The sequence below is a fragment of the Diadema antillarum genome, unplaced genomic scaffold (genome assembly GCF_040938485.1).
Source record: "Diadema antillarum isolate AM-2024a unplaced genomic scaffold, OU_Dant_1.0 seq00001565_RagTag, whole genome shotgun sequence".
NCBI lineage: Eukaryota > Metazoa > Echinodermata > Echinoidea > Diadematoida > Diadematidae > Diadema > Diadema antillarum.
Genome location: NW_027272288.1, coordinates 119,981 through 136,976, shown reverse-complemented (window position 1 = coordinate 136,976; position 16,996 = coordinate 119,981). Strand labels below are relative to the sequence as shown.

The 16,996-nt window shown below is 37.9% G+C and overlaps 1 pseudogene; it reads right to left on the bottom strand.

Moving 5' to 3' along the window:
• Window positions 1-16,996, bottom strand: part of LOC139710785 (uncharacterized) — an 83,070-nt pseudogene that overhangs the window by 5,902 nt on the left and 60,172 nt on the right.

Below are 16,996 nucleotides of genomic sequence, written 5' to 3'. Positions count from 1 at the left end.
AAAAACAGCCAAAGATGCAAATACTCTTCATCCGTATCCACAACACATGTCGACAAATGTTAGAATACCACTATGAATTTCATCTCCAGTTACTCTGTATCAAGAAAGTCTTAAAGGACAAGTTCACATTCATAGACATGTGGGCTGAGTGAATGCAGCAATATTAATATAACACATCAGTGAGAGTTTGAGCAAAATCGGACAATCCGTTAAAAAGTTATGAATTTGTGAAGTTTCTACTCAGTCACGGCTGGATGAAAAGACTACTATAGCTTGTGATGTCACATGTGTACAATGATAAAAAGAAAGAATAAAGAAAATTTAACATATTTCCATTTTTCTCGCATAACAAAAGTACACTCCACTTCTCTCTTTCAGAAGGCAGGGGGAATATTACCCTTAACATATGTCACTAGCAAGTTGAAGAAATGTGCACTTTATTCAAAAAGTACAGTTTGGTGAAATTCTCTTATTTTCCTTATATAGCTGTACGCATGTGACATCATACACTGTAGTAGTCTTCTTTCCAGCAGTGATTGTGCAGATACTTAAAATATTCGTAACTTTTGAACGGATTGTCTAATTTTCCTCAAACTTTCACTGCTGTGTTCTACTAATATTGCTGCAGATCCTTACATATATGAAGGTGGACTTGTCCTTTAATGATAAATTGATGTGTTGCCCTCCTTTCTCTCACCCCACTAGAGATTATTTTTGCAGACTCTACATTAATCTTTCAGGGGTGTAACTTGAAGTTTTAAATATCATATCTGAGATCCTATGATGCCATAAATGATGCATCAAGATTTGATTGTGGATACTACTGTCCAACCTGCCTCAGCAACCACCTGCCGTATAATACAACTGGGAAAAAAGAAATTCCTCTGACAGAAAATATATGCCAAAGATGTCAATATCAGCAGCTACTGGTCTACATTACATAACAACTGGGTTTTTCTTTCTTGCTCTTGCGTGGCCCCTACAGACAGGTTAACTGTATTTTCCAGGGGATGCTTTACAAGGGCTAAAATAAATACTGCAAAGAAGGGAAACATACCCGTCAGATTCTAACAACACATTCACGATAATTACACATAGTACATGAACATACATACAGACATACAGATGCACCCTAATACTGACACAAAGTACTGCAATACTGTACCTCCTGTGGAAATGTCTTGCATAACCTCAAAGTCCCCTGTACTATTATTGTAGACATAGACAGTGGCTATGCTGCCATCGTACGTGGTGAAGACCAGACAGTCCTTTTCGCCGACGGTGAAGGCATCGATGTCGGACGTCGCGTCCATGGCTTCGCCGGCCGACCCGACGAGAGTGAAGGAGCCATCGACAAACTTGTAGATGCCGTTACCGGATGAGGTGTCTGGTGAGAAAAATGAGGACAATTAATGAATTGAGTATTAACAGTCTGAAAACAGTATTTAATGATATCCTGCATTAATACATATTGCAAATGTAATACATGATATTTTGCATACTGCTTGTGGGGTGCTGTTCGTTATTCCGAAGGTTCGCTATTCCGAAGGGTCGTTAATCCGAAACACGCAAATTCCCTATACCTAGAGGTTTGTTAATCCGAAAATGAAAAAGGATTTGTTATCCGAAAATTTGTGGCGTTATTCCAAAGGTTCGTTATTTCTAAGATTGGTTAATCCGAAAATGAAATTCGGAACAATAAACCTTTGGGATAACAAATATTAGGAATAAAGAACCTTCGGAATAACGAACCTTCGGAATAACGAGCTGTAACCCTACTTGTGTACACAGTTATATGATATCCATTTGATGTCCAAGTTATGCTTTGAATAGCTTGTAATATGACAATCCACTCATAGATGTACAATTGTATATGACACATAAATTTGTAATCCATGGACAAACTATATATGTATGTACAATATGTATGTGTGTATATCTGTGTGTAAACGTATGTATACAAAGTGTATGTAGGTATGTATACATGTTTTTCAAATGACTCAAAATTAAGCAGTCAATATGCAAATGTGAGCAACAGCATTCTATCTGATCATTTTCACATGGTTACAATTACAGAGAGAAAGAAAAAAAACTTTATACATGTATGTCATTTGACCATAGTAATGCTGATCTTTTAAATGAAAATGAAGAAAAAAACCATATAAGCTTCTAGTAAAATATCAGACATGGGTTATTACCAAACTGTATAACTCCAGAGTCAGCGGCATTGGAAATACAATTTCAATCTCTGTCTGACCACAGTTTTCACATTATGCGAACACCGAGCTCAAAACTTCCCAAAAGTTGCAGGGTGCTATTCTCTGTATGGACCAAAATATGTCATCTGGCTTGACCGAGTCAAATTTTTGAGCTTGGCATTGATACCTGGGAGTTGGAGTAATCTAAGACAAAACCAAAATTGATACATAAGCAGTTTCTTGGACAATATATTTTTGGACAGGCACTGCTATCGTTGGAAATAGAATATGTTGTCATTGATACTCCAGCAAAGCGAGCCTAAGGGACCCTATCAGTATAATCTTTAAATCCTCTTTTCTCCTTTTTCTATGAAACTGCATCCCCTAATTCCATCTTATATCAATCAGTTTTTGAATGGGATAGAATGGTCCGATTTAAGAGAGAAAAAAAAAGTTCTATATCATTTTACAGCTTAACCCATTGAGGACAGACTGATTTTGCTACAACATGCATTTCCCATAGATACCTGCCCGAGTATAACGTACTTGGGACTCGTCCTCAACGGGTTAAAGGTTTTGAGCTGGGCGGTCATAAATGCTGAAGCCGAGAACTTTGTTCTACCAACCGTGACATGGAACGTGTCCAGAGTTTGCCACGATGAGGTAATCCTCTCCTCTGAGGACAAAGTGTTTCCAGGCAACAGCACCATTGGTGTTCAGTTGCTCTTCGAGATGACAACAACAAAAATATAAAAATGGACATTTTATTAATCATATATAACACTCACTTGTTTTCAAAAGAACTAATTGCAATGAGGGAGGAATGCTTTTGACTTGAAAAATGATGAGTGGATATACATGTACAGCAAAACCAGAGAGTTTTGTATACAGTGCACTCCTGTTATAAAAAACATGGTTATAACGAATTTCCAGTTACAACAAAGTAAAAATTGAGGCCGAGACATTATCCACCCTGTGTATTTTCATTGTTTATGTGTTTGGTTATAACAAAGTTTCGATACCACGAAAGAAAACGTTATTATGGGAGTCCATTGTACATGAACTATGTGAACTTTGCTGGCATAAATTTGCAACAAAAAAAAAATGCATGCAATAGTATTATTGTACTTCACACAATGCACCCCTTGCTAGTGGCAACTGTGGAAGTTTCTTGCTGCAAAAAAGGCTGTCCACTCCAACCAATTAATGAAATTTTTCATGCCACTATTACAATGTCTCTGGTTTTACAGTACCCATTATGTGGGTATGCTTTCTTTTTCTTCCCTTTTTTAAAATAAAACAAGTGGAAAAATCACCTATCCGTCTAACCATTTTTTTTCTTTCCATTTATTGTAATTTGTACAATAACACGGTCTTCTTTATCAAGGATGGTCTCTTCAGCAGTGTTGCCACTGCTTGACCAAAGAGCTTTGTTAAGATACATCTTCAGCTCTTCTTTTAATACTAAATGCATGATGGGATAACAAATAAATCTTTGTATACTTTTTGTTCTAAATGTGCGCAGACGACTTTCACAGCAATTTGAAATGGTAAAATTTCACAGGTCCGTTTGGCAAGAATTCAAATGATACCCAAAATATCTTTTTAAGCAATCAAAATGATTTTATACTACCTCCTTAAAGCATTTAGCATAATACTTACTGAAAAAAAAATAAAATGTGCCAAAAACAAGAATTATCCAAATATATATATACTGAAACAAGAAAGGGAAAACTGACCAGAAACAAATAATAAAGAGCGAAAACTTTTAGGAAAGAAAATGGGTTTTCATCAGGATTCGAACCCGAGACCTCCGGATTACTAGCTCTACCGACTGAGTTATTGAAAGCCCTAGATCGGTGTTCATCCTAAACCCTTAACTCTCTTTGCTCGTGTGGTCAGAAGCTATAGTGTGTGTATGTGTGCCACACACACACACACATTAACCTGACATAAACCCAAAGGATGTAAATCAACTTTGGAATAAATGCGAGGGATCGCCGAAGCGATGCAGCTTTTTGTAATATATTTTGAAACAAAAAAGGGAAAACTTTGCTCAAAGTTTTCACTATATATATATACCTTAAAGTAGACCATGTGTTTTCCTTTACACATTTCTGTAACACTCAAACACTTCAAAATCATGACTCTTTACATTCGCACGCCCCACTCAGTCAACGGTGTGCCAAGTTCACATATTCTGCTCAAATGTACAAACACGGACAAACCCATTGATAGAAATAGCCAAATGTCAAAGTACTATGAAAGCGTTTCGGACGATTTCCATTCCCGTAAAAAAAAAGAAGATACATTTGGAAAACAGAATATTTTCCCATGGCATCCTTATGTTGCTGTCTCAGAATAATGTGGCACATAAAGAGTTAAAATCCCCAGTGTACACAAAGGTTCAATGAATTTGTGATTTCAATAGACATTGATGCAAAGATTTGAAACTTACCAAGTTCCTCAAACTGCGAGGTTTCTGTGCTCCAGCGATAGATAATGCTGGTCGTACACACGTCCCTGTGTTCATCAGCGTAAATTGCGGCGGCAAGATAGGTTGTCCCGTCCATTGAAAAGGTCTCAAACTTTTGAATATGCTTTTGAATGACTTGTACCTCCTCTACGTAGTCAATGGCATCAAGAAAATCTGAAAAAAAGGAGAAAATTATTCTGATCTACATTGGAAGAACACAAGACACATTTCTAATTAACTATGGTGTCACTAGAGCAAAGATAGGTTTCTGATAATTTGTATTTGCTCCCAACTTGTTGACATTTAGGGAGCCAAACACAAAATAAAGACTTCACTCTGTGCAATACAATATCTATTGAAACAGTCAAGAAAACTAGCAACTATGATGTGATTTGATATTTTGTTTTAACTATTATTGTGAAATGTCAATGGTTGTGACCCATCCTTAACCAGTGAAAAGGAAATCTCTTTGTTCAAAATCAAGAGACACATTTTAACCCTATTCCCACGGGGGATGTTGCCCCCCCCCCCCTCAACGTTTCGCGGGATTATTCCGCAACGCGCTATGCTCTCGCCGCCACATTTTATGACTTTTTTCTTCGAAGTATCGTGCAACTTTTGAGACCAAATTTGTTGCTCCTGGGCATACCGGTTTGAAGCCACGCCCCTTTGAAAAAATTTGTTGATCCGAAAATTGCTCAAAAGCATGATTTTGTGCACAAATCCAATGTAAATTGTGTTTTTGCAATGAATTCATATAAAAATAAATATTTTTACTTTCAGTGGCTGATAATGATTTATTTCAGCCTGATTATGCTTTGCAAAGTTTCTGCGGTAAATTTTGACGACAAAGAACAACAAAAACAAAAAGAAAAAAAACAGAGGAATACATAAGAAATTCAATGAACAATAAAATACATAAGAAATTAGTATGAAGCCGAATTTTTGCTTCAATATTATTGTTGAGGATATTGAAAAGAATATGTTCACCAAAAATTAGAAGTCTTGGAGCTTTATTTTTTGATTTATAGGCAAAACATTATTTTTGCATAAATTAGCATAAATCAATTGATATAAAATACATAAATGAAAATGTGAAAAATCTAACTATACAATCTTGTAGATTACATTGGCCTCTACCTTAATGCAAATTTTCGCAAAGGTCACGCGATTCATGACCAAGATCTGAAGGGAGGAGGGGCCAAAAAAGCCCCCCCCCCCCCCCTCAAGAAACCAGCTGGGATTAGGGTTAAAGTGACGAGAGAGACACAAGGTTGCTATGAACATAGAATCCTTGATCATTAGTATGACATACATGTATAGGCAGTTGGATATATCGTCTCATTAGCATTCATTGAACTTGCTGTGTTCAAGGCATTTCTGAGATCGGTGATGTTAGGCAGTCACACGTAGACTATGATATTCTACAGTTCTGAGAAGCCTTGAGGCTGAGGTTGTTGTATGTGAAACTAGAAGGCGGAAACATGAATAAAATGTTTTCAAACAAATGTTACTTCAGAAAGACTGAAAATGTTTGAGTGGATGATGAAATGATTTACTTGTTTAGGTCTGATGGTGTATTCAAGATTAGCAATATTCCCTAAATAAAGGTGGTCATGGTAATTTGATAGCTTATTTGAGGAAATTAGATAACTGATTGATGCTGGACAAGAATTCCTGCTACATGTACATAATCACTTCAACAGAAAAGACAAATGCAGTTCCTCTTTCCCAACGGAAGAGGTTTGATATGCAGCAAAGAAACAGAACAGTTTTTGTTTAGAAACGGTTCATACGACACTGAATTTTAATCCATTAAAACGGAACTTTTGTGAAGTAAGATATTACTCACTTAGTCTAACATGCTTTTATTTTTTAAGCTTCACAATATTCTTTTACTGAACCATACAAACAACAGGCGATAGGGCGTTAACTCTCTATATCATTTTGCCGCTTTTCCAATATTTAATACGGTAGATGAGGCATTTCGCGCAATCAGAAACTAGCGTGAAAAATAAATACACATGAATGCTTTTGCTTCCCAATGTTCCAGTAGTTGATATCTTGATTCCGTGGCATTAAAAACACACAAACTCTTTTTACCCGGCCTAGTGCTAAATATTAGTCGTGTGAAAATATCTACTTTTACAGTGTAACCTACAATTGGTATATCTGATTGTGCACAGAACCTCTAACTGGCTTAATTGAATAGGTAACGTATTCTATTGGCTCACTGTTGACAACTTCGGCAATAGCCTCGGTTCTCTCGCACTGAGTCTCGGCGAAACAGGCCAGGTCATAGATCTGGTCCTCATAGCCAGTGTGCCTCGACGCTTCTTCCGCAGCCAGTTCAGAGAGGTCCACCCCGTCGAAGAGGTATGCCGTCGTCACGTCCGCCTCGAACGTCGCCATGTCGTTGAATGTGAGGCTGCCCGTAACAGTGTTGCCCCCGGATAGGGTGACGCGCTTTGAGTCAATCTCAGCCAAGTCAACCGTCTCCACGAGACCTGACAGTAAAGAGAAGAATTCAGAAATTAAACTTGTGAGTTGATTGGCAATGATTGGCAAATTAAATGATATATAACTTGCTGAATTAGGACCATACTACTAAAACCTATTTAACCCACTCCTTGTGGAAACCTGGTATACCAGGTTTCGGTGGAAGCAACTGATTTATGGGAACTAGGTACCAGGTTCCCAAGATGAAGACAAGAGTGCCTGCTTTTGTGGCCTAAATTCAAATTTCTTTGTGTTAAAACTTGTATGAACATGTGCATTGCGATCAACGCTGAGCTCAGTAGATTTCTGTGTTTGCTGACCCCAATCACCCCATTCAGGTACGTGGTTTAGTGTGAACAAAAGAGCTCATCAGCGCACGCTCTATTCATACCAGTCCTCACACCTAATTACCTCCGCCAAGGGAGGAGGTTATGTTTTCGTTACCATTGGTTTGTGTGCTCGTTCGTTCTTTCGTTAGTTAGTTTGTCCGTGTGCAAAATAAATCAAAAAGTAGTGAACGGATTGGGATGAAACTTGTAGGAAAGGTTGAGTATGACACAAGTAACAAACGATTAACTTTTGGTAGTGATCCAAAAATTTAGGGGGAATTTATGAAGGATTTTTGATATTTTGGCAGGTAGGGTCAATGAACTTGAGAGTTCAGGCTGCGCGTATTGAAAGTTATTTGCATGCGCGCACTTAAGTGCATGTTGTAGTTTCTGCTAGGGCGAGGAGCGCCGTGCATATGAGGGCTTATGACGTAACAAAGACTTCTACACGTATATTGAGAAATCGGCGCCTTTCAGCACAATATAAACACTTTCGGCATGTGTATGGGTGGAAATTACTGATATATCTATGGAAGAACAAGATCAGTGATGGAAATGAGCTGCATGCTTGGCGGAGGCTGCGCTCTCAGAGTGCTTCTCTAGTTGATATTTCTATTGTTTGATGGCACATGTTGTATTCGAATGTGGAAAGGGGGATCTTGCACTGCTTGACTGCTTCTGCACAGGTGGATTACCAACCTGCCCGTTCTCTGTTGACGGGCAAAAAGAATCTCATTTGGGGTATTACAGGCACTCTGATGATTGCGGAAGGAACAGGTTAGAAAGTGATAGAAGTAAATAGAAGTAAGAAACAGTCAGGAGGTGCCATTTCATGGAGAAGGGAGAAAAGAGAATTTAAAGATACAGCTGTAAGGCTCACTCAGGCGTGCTGTGTGGAAGTATCAATGAACACATATCCCATTTTCCAGTGAAAGCAGCACATGTCAGATGAAACAATCACCCGAAAAACTGCTAATATCTCTAATCTGATTTGGTTTTAAGATTTTTAAAATTTTTTAACTGGGCGGTCACAGATGTATTACCTCCAACTGTGATGCTGCCAGTCACTGTGGCCTCACTATTGAAGATGTGGTAGGCTGTGACAGTTTGCTCCGTACCCAGCGTAAAGCCCTCGTCTAAGTCCTTCCCATCCACCAGGCCGTCCACCTGCAGGTCGCCGCTGATTGTTGTGTCGCGGCTGAATGTCTTTTTGCCAGTCATCTTGGACGGCGAGTCGAAGAAGAGGGTATCGGCATGGGCTTCGGAGATCTCGACGTCGTTGACAGAGCCTGCACGATCAATGATCGAGGGATTGAGAAATGGAGAGAGAGGGGATGATGGGGAGAGGGAGAGGGGGTGGGGAGAGGGAGAGGGGGTGGGGAGAGCGGGGAGAGCAGGTGGGGATGGGTGCAGGGTGTGGGGCCAGGGGGTTCATCTGGATATGACGGCAGGAGACCAGGGGAACAGTGGTGTAAAGGGGATGGGTAACATGGTACAAGATAACAAGGTCCACGTGAATTATGATATTGAGAACAAGGCAAATGCTGCTCTATACAAACTCCTCCCATAATAATGAAGTCCTTGACAAAGGCAGTTTTTTTTTATATTTTGCTAAAGCAAAATTTCAATATAGCCAAATAAACATACACAATGTATAGCGATACAAGTAGACGATCATTTTGGATTCCAAATTATACTTCATCACCTTCACTATATCCAAAATTGTTATAACCTATGTTCGCTATAACAAGAAGGCACTGTTCCATTGACAAGTTAGTTTTAGCAATCAGCTGCATTGCATCAAACACATTAACCTGCGTCAGTAAAATGTTGTTTTTTTCTCTGGTGTATTAATGAACAATTCATACACCACCTCCTCTAATTAAGCTTTTTACAGGTACAGTGTCGATGGGAATTCGCTACATTGGCATTCCTCACTTTTTACTAGTCATGACAAAATCCCCTTTATAATTTGTGGTTGCTATCAAATGCAACCTTCGGCACAAAACATGCATAGAACTTGAAATATTGCAAACGAGTCTATTTTATGCTACAGGGTGTAAATTGAAAAAGGTAATATGTGTACCTTGCACTATATGGTTGATGATGGCAATGTAACAGATACAATCATGTAATCTATGGAAGGGGCGGTGAAATGCAAAGTCTGTCTCCATGGCAACTAACCTGTCAGAAGGATGTTTGCGTTTGTTTGCACATCACACGTGTCAAACGTTTTTGCTCCAGTGATCGTTTGGGCCCCTTTGAAATTTAAAATCAAATAAAATTAAAAAGATTTACACAAACATTGATATGACACTACAATGCACATGGGTGATTGCTTCACACAATTTTTTATATGGTAAGATGTTTTGTGATACCACTGACTTACACATATGCATGAAATGTGATAACTCGCACATTGGAAATCACTGCTCCCAGTGCCAAACAGCACCTTTAAAAGGTAGAAATTCAGAACAGTTAGATGATTATCCATCAACTACTTTAGACTCAAATTCATGAAATTCTTCTGTCGAGGTGTTTTCATTCCAACTGATTAACAAATTGTCCTACGTCGACGTAATTAAGCACTGAATTGATCAGTGTTTTAGTAGTAGCCATGATAAAAAATCATGGGCGTACTTACTCCAGCAGGATTCGAACATACGACCTTCTGATCTCCGGACAGGCGTCATCTCCACTAGACCATCGAGCTTCCGCCCGACAGCAAGTGTTGGTTCTAATCTTTATAGCATGCAGCGGGTACTGCATAATTATTTGAAGTGCTTAATTACTTGTCTATATGAATTAGCAACTCAAGAAACAATGATGTAAGTTAAAATGTGCAAGATTATTAGCTTTGGTCAAGTTCATCCTCACCACTGCGTGTGACCAAGTTTCCAGCAATGTCCACACCGTCTACGAGGCCAGTTACCGCAACGTTGCCCTCCACTGCTACGTTACCGGTGAACGTCTTTTCCCCTATTGACATAAATGTTGCATTAAATTAGAATAGATACATTGCAGACAAATAATGTTCTAGTCTGTGCCTTCGGCTACATCCATACTCTTGATAAGTTTCCAACTGATCATTACACGTTACATGTAATTGTGACTATGCATCACAAAACCAACAGAAAATGTCATGCCCTGATTCTACATTGAAGGATTCAAAATAGGTGAAACACATCAAACTGGTCAATCTTGAGTTTTACATATATTCTGAAAGAGCTATTCTTCTTCTACATTATTTTACACTTTGGAATCATAAGTCATATATACAAAGTTGCGTTTTTAGCAGATTTTTAAAGTACACTGGTTTTGTAGAATAGCAAGACGTAGGTAGTATATGTCTTATAAGCCCATTTTGTACTACTGCTTTGAAAATTGGTTTATTTGTAATAGTTAGTGTTAATAGAGCATGATCAATCTAAGCTTAATCTGATAATCCCTTCCTTGTCATTGGTATAGTGTTTTGCATCCTGTTTTTGTGCCTTTAATATCACAGCTTGAATAGACCCTACGTATACTTCAGAGCATCTTTTCTCAGTACACACTATTCCAGATTGTATGCACTCTTTCCAATATTTAGATTGGTTAGGAGAATCCACTTCAACTGAGTTATACCTGCTCTCTAAGAATCTGCCCTTACCTAAAAATGCATGTTTGGTGACTATATTTGTTGGTTTAGGGATGCAGGGTCACAATTCATCTACCAAGACATGCCTGTTCACACAGGCATATTTTCATAAAATACTACAACCCCAATGATCTCACTTTGTTCATATCTACTGAAGATTAATTTGCTGAAGGCACAGAAAGTGTGAAACCCCCAATATCTTCAACATTATGTATCATTCTACATCCATGACATTAATTTCAACACTATATATCCTGAGGTACATTTTTTTGTCCAGTTGGACATCCTGTAAACCTTTCTGTGCCACTTAGTCAAATGTGCACAAATTCTACAGACAAACTAATGGACAGAAAATAAGCGTGTCACAAGACGGACTAACAGCTCTGTTACCTGTGATAACCCTGTTGCCTTGGAGTCTTACAGCATCAGTGAAGAAGCCAGAGAGATCCGTCGTGTAGGCGGAGTCAGCGGCTATGTTACCAAGGACACTTACGTCGACATCTCCCTGCATCGTCCCGACAACCTTGTGTGCACCGGTGATTGTCTGACATCCATCAAAATAGGGGGGAAAAAAGAAATATTTGCTTTTTAAGCCATTGATTCCCCAAAATTAATTCCAATATAAAGATTCTGCACGTATATATGGCACAATTAACTGGCTTCCATACTGTAAAAGTGGATATTTTCGCGCGACTAATTTTTCAAGCTAGGCCGGGTAAGAAGAGTTTTGCGTGTTTTTAATTCCGCGGAATCAATACATCATGCACAAGAACGTATGGAAAGGAAAAATATTCGCGTGTTTTTATTTTCGTGCTACTTTCTGGTTGCGCCAAACGTGCGAAAATTTCAAGACCGCAAAAATTTTCACTTTTACAGTGTATGCAAAGAAAGACTCTCTTCAAAACTTAAAAGCTCATTATTTCTAGCTTATTAAATTTTACATTTCAATTTTACCCTACTAGACCCAAAGTAGTCCACTGCACCATTTAATGATTTTCATCCTCATCAAATTGGCAACCCTAGATTTTACTGCATATCTTACACTGGATAAAGTCACATGGGACTGAATGAATAGAGGAAACGGGCATAAAATCAGAACGAAAACAAACAAAGCAGTGTGAGTTTACCCATTTGCACATTATATACAGTTTGAAATGAAGATCAGTAACTTGCAGTTTAGTTTTGTTCGAAAAATATTTCTCAATGACTACAGTCATAATTGCTTGAAAATGTACACAGAAACTTTTTGTTATATTTGTACAAGAACTATTATATTTACTATTGACACATTCCAAAAACTATTATTTTTACTGATAACACATTACAAAAGCTATCATTTTTACTATTAGCACAATAATGCATCATATCACAAAGCTATAGGCAATGAGCAAGTTTGACATTCATTCAACATTTCAAATAAGTACAATGTAAGTTGTGCTACTTCAGGTCAATAAATGAATTGAAGTTCAACTTGCTTTTGAGAAAACAAGTACTACAAATCACAATATGTGAAGTGAATACTCTTTATCAATATATTAAGTTGTTGGGATATTCATTTCTTCACCTTTGGGATGGGTACTAAAGATTAAAAGAAAAAAAAAAACAATACCTGAGTGGTATCCTTTCTCAAGACAGTACCAGCCCATGCCTGGAAGTTGCGATCATGGACCGTCCCAGTGACACTGAGGGTGCTGCTGAAGGTCACAGGAAGTTCAAAGGTCACTGAGTTTGGCAGGGTGAAGGGTTCATCCACAAACTTGGCCAGGTCCTTGAGAGCTGACAGGTCAACAGTATCAACGGTCTCCTCGTCCTGGACCGTGATGTCTCCAGTAACAGACACACCTGGAAGAGTGTTGATTTTTTTAAATTTTTTTAAATATTTTTTAAAGGGAAATGGGCATTGCAGTGTTGGTTATTTTGATTCCACTATCAGAAAATAACAGAATACCCATGGTTCATAATTGTGTGTTTGCTTTATCTATACATGGGTTAAAATATTTGCACTCCGCTGTATGATGTACAGAAAACAATGGTACAATCAATGTACAATTGTATATAAAGGTAATACATACACAATATATCATTACAATGAAACTAAAAGATGAGAAATAAAATACACAACACTCTCTGGCAGAATCAAATATAAAAGCAGTAAATTGCAGAGAGAAAAAATCTCAGAAAAAGAAAAATCAAGACAAAAAATAGAAGAAACTCATAAATCAAACTTGAGAATATATGCCCCGTTGAGGTCCATCCAATTGCAATTAAAATCGGCAAATTTTTCGGGCACAGAAATTTGCATGTGAGCAAGATGGCAGCGACTAACGAATTGTGAGTGGCGCGCGCACTAGTGGGATCTCATATACGATGTAATCTCTCAGGAAATTACCATATAAAACTTGAGAATATATGCCCTTCCAAGCCAGTTTTGAAGCTTCCCTGGACTTGATGGAAAGAACACTGTTAAGCTACATCTCATCGAAACACTAAAAAAGAGAAGGGTTGTATAATAACCTGCCTGTGTGTGTGCTACAGGTAACTTTTTTCCTTTTTCTACTCTGCTTTTATTCACTTAAGTTTCAAATGATATTGCCATTTGTGTGCTCGCACAGAGAGACTCTTTCTTCTTCTTTTTTTCCACAGAAACAAATGATAAATTGGATTGATATATTTCAGTTCCAAATGTACATGTACTAACTCTTTATGTGCCATGGCAGAAACCCCGTGTGCCACATTATTCTGAGACACCAACGTATGTTTTTCAAATCTATGTAACTTTTATAAAGATTTCTGTTAAACAGGATATGTAGAGAGCAAAGTTGTATAGAAAATACCAGCTTTGCTTTGATGTAAATTGTATGACAAATATACGTTAGTTTCTCTTTCAAATTACCTGTAGCTACACTTCTGTCAAGGCATGACTTTTGCACACAGAACAGTGACAGAAACTTAGCATATACATGCAAATCTGGTAGGAAACACCACATGCTATAGTCACTCACCACATAAAATGCAAGCTATGAGTGAGTGGAACGGAATCGCAAGAAAAAAACGCTTTCATTGAACTGTGGCATCAGGTGATTTATCAATCGGTTTGGACGGGTTTGTGCGTTTGAGCAGAATATGCAAAGTTGGCACGTCGTCAACTGAGTCAGGCGTGCGAACGTGGCACATAAAGAGTTACAGTCCTGATCATTATGGCATACCATCGTTGAATTCCAGATGTGAGGACACGGTCTGAACCCTGTCTTTTCTCATGGTGTCAGCGCTTAGTACTGCAATGTCCACATCGTTGATCTCTCCATCCACATTCAGCTCTCCATTGATTGTGACATCATCGTAGAAGCTGTATTCTCCTGGATTTTATTGTAGTTGGTGAAGAGGGATTATTAGAAGATGGGAGATTTTAAAAAAATGGTAGTTGTATACTGCATCTAATAATATTGCAGAATGTCACCTTAACCCACTGATGACTAGTCCCAAGTATACTTGGGCAGGTGTCTATGGAAAATGCAGGTTATAGCAAAATCAGCATGTCCTTAGCTAGTTAATTCACTTAGGTGAGCTGTCAGGTATATTTAGAATAGATTTACTGTGCAATGAACAAAATTGACAACAAATTAATGATACCTCCTTTCCCTTGTGAGAACAGTTGGAAAAACAACTTAAGACAGAGAGTTGTGAAAAAAATAATGCTTTAATTTTGGCAAAGTGTTTGTTTGATATGAACATTCAGGTCAGTTTATCTTTTTAAAACATTAAGATTGACAGGAACAAATATTTCCAGAGCCACCATCACCATTTGCATGTAATGGTTTCTTCTCCCATCTCGATGATACCTGACAAATTTAGTCAAAATCCACTAACCCAATGTTCAAGAATCAGATGAAAATGTGAAGCTCTTCATGTACAGCACATGATGGACAGTCAACAATCGCAAAAGCCCACTTTTGAGCAATTCGGCTCAGGCAAAGTAACATGTCACAAGAACAGAAAGTTTGACCTAAATAAACACAGAAAAGAAATATTATGCACTCAACCATACATTTTTCATGACAGAACAACCATGAAGACAGAGAGAGAAAGAAAAAGAGAGAGAGAGATGGTTTAGATACACATTAAATGTTTGAATCACAACATACTGCAATATCTTCTTCTATTCTCAAATATACCTGTAATGTCCTGGGCATCGATGACCACCAAAACCTCCTCGCTGATGTCGATGTCATTGACCTCACCGCTGACCACCATACTCCGGGAGACAGTGAATCCATCCTCGAACTCCTGGAAGGGTCAAAGGTCATTTGCAACACATGGCTCGTCATATATTTAAAAACATGTAGAACAAACAAGTAAGAACAAACTTTTTATAAGGTGCCTTGTAAAAGATGTCATGATCTGGTTATACAACTAAAATACTGTAAAAGTGGAAATTTTCGCAGTGTTGAAATTTTCGCGCATTTCAAATAAAGTGCAAATATAAAAGCACGCGAATATTTTTGCTTACCATATGTTCCAGTAGTTAATGTCTTGATTCCACGGAATTAAAAACACGCGAAACTCTTTTTACCACGCCAAGCGCAAAAAATTAGTCGCGCGAAAATATCCACTTTTACAGTAATTAAAGCAATTGTAATCATATACTACACACATAAATGTATGATAAATTTATAAACATAAAAATAAATTTGCCATTGTGAGGGTCAAACAGAAGATATTAACATGTATAAATTGACATCACCGTCCAAGCAATTGTAATTCTTTTTCTGATGGGTAGCCATGAAATACACAAAATTAAGATCAAATTTATCCTTATAGCCATCAACTCTGATATTTTCTCTAGAAAGGGCTTTCTTTTGGTTCCACATGTACATGTATACTTACCAAGCAGATCTCTGAGCTAAATTTTATTAATAGGAGCATCTTCTATCCACCTCATCCCAGCATTCTCCCCCCTCCATCCCCATCCCACAATGTTCGGGACTCAAGAGATGTAAGCTGGTTTTACTTTTTAATCATAACATGAAGCATAATGAATTCTAACAAACCTTCACAACCTTTTAATTTGTTTTTTATATCTTTACCTTCTGCATGATTATGTGACAAATCATACCCATGTTTGAAACTTATACAAATATAAATCCCATGTGAAAGAGATTTGTTATTATTGATGCCTTCACAAAGCTACATTGTACACACTCACCTTGGTACCAGTGATCGTTTGGGGTCCGTCATTGGTCCAAACGATGTCGTCGTTCAACTCCTCCAGGTCGATGAGGCTGAGGAGGCCAGAGATTGAGAGATCATTCTGGACACCGAGGTTACTCTTGAAGGTCTAGGAGAGGAAAGTAAAATTGTGTTAAGAACTTTTCTTTATGTGCCATGTTTGCATACCCAACTCGGTTGATGGCGTGCCAACTTCGCATATTCTTCTTAACGAACTACCCCGCGCATACTGATCGAGAAATCACCAAGCGCCTTAGTTCTATGAAAACATTTCTTGCAATTCCCTTCCTCTCACACATAGCTCGTACATTATGTGATAATTGACTAGCAAGTAAGCAGTGCTGCTTACTGGATTTGTCTACAAATTCTTAGTTTCTGTCACTGTTTTGTGTGCAAAAATCATGCTTTTACAATAGTCTAGCTACTGGTAATTTGAAAGAAAAACAATTATAGATAAAGATATATATTATTTGGTTCATTAATGCCTGCATGAAAAAGTCTTCAAGATTTTAATTTCTGTTTGGACATGAGAACATCATTGAAGACACCGACAGCCTATCATAATTTTACGTTCATCTTGAAATCTAAGGTAGATTTGAATTTTTTCTGAAAATCCCCCGCGGTCCCACAC